Source organism: Ranitomeya variabilis, chromosome 8, assembly GCF_051348905.1.
Source record: "Ranitomeya variabilis isolate aRanVar5 chromosome 8, aRanVar5.hap1, whole genome shotgun sequence".
NCBI lineage: Eukaryota > Metazoa > Chordata > Amphibia > Anura > Dendrobatidae > Ranitomeya > Ranitomeya variabilis.
The window spans coordinates 89,572,626-89,573,870 of record NC_135239.1 but is presented as its reverse complement, the minus strand read 5'-3'; positions in this window follow the sequence as shown (position 1 = coordinate 89,573,870).

The window sequence follows — 1,245 nt, the reverse complement described above, 5'->3', positions numbered from 1 at the left end:
TAGTAAGTAACCAGAACACGGGGAGAGCCAAAAAATGCCCCAATGGATATTTAGCGCTCGCTTCCTTAGGGGGCCCATTTCATGGCCACTGCAAATAAATATTAATGTCTCAGGTGTTTTTGAGCTATTTCTGTGTTTTATATTTTTAATTTATCGTTCCCATAAAATTAAAATCTGTATATTAAGTAGTATGTGCTTTACATATCTGTTGTAAATATTGTTTTATATAAACATATGCACTTTCAACTTTATATCCTAAATCAAGAATAAGACCATTGGTATGTCTTTATCATATTTATCCTATCGATACTTGTGTTCTGCAATGTGAAGTTTCCACAGAGGACATCTGGACTGGTACAAGTATGTCCTGCAAAGAGTGTTTATATGTCTGTTTATATATCTGTGGAATAGTGAATAGTGATGTGACAAGTCATCCATGGTGGCTCAGTGGTTAGCACTGCAGCCTTGCAGCACTGGGGTCTGAGGTTCAAGTCCCTCCAAGGACAACATCTGCAAGGAGCTTGTATGTTCTCTCTGTGTTTGTGTGGGGTTTTTCTGGGTGCTCTGGTTTCCTCCCATACTCCAAATACATACTGATAGGTTATTTGCATTGTGAGCCCCAATGGGGACAGTGTTGATGATGTCTGTAGAGCACTGTGGAATTAATGACATAATATAAGTAATTAAAATAATAATCTCTGGTGTTTGAGTAAAAGAAGAATAAAATGTGTGTGTGTCTTCTCTATGTTATATAAGGCTAGGATTTCACTTTGAAACATTACCTGTACCTATAACCATTTAGAAACGGAAGCTTATTTCTCTGCATTGTCACAATATAGTTTCTTTTTAAATAATAACATTTCCTAAACAGGAACTTAAAGGGAACATGTCATGTAAAAAAAACGCTTTTACCTACTGATATGGGGTTTATCTGCAGGGTAAAGCATTCTGAACCTGCCCAGTGCCCGCACTGAAAGCCCCACTACTGGGATGAAATTAACTTTAGTCCTTCCAGAAGCCTCCAGCTTTCAGTCATAAGGGTGGGCTGGCGCATCGTCAGTCATCACTCAGTACATAGTGAGTGGCAGCTGACTGAAGCAACACTGGCTGCGACTGTATGACTGAAAGCCGAAAGCTTCCAGGAGGAATAAAGTTAATTTCCTCCTGGCAGAGGGGCTCTTAGTGCAGGTGCTGGGCAGCTTTGGGATGCTATTAACCTACAGGTAAACCCAATATCTTGCAGGC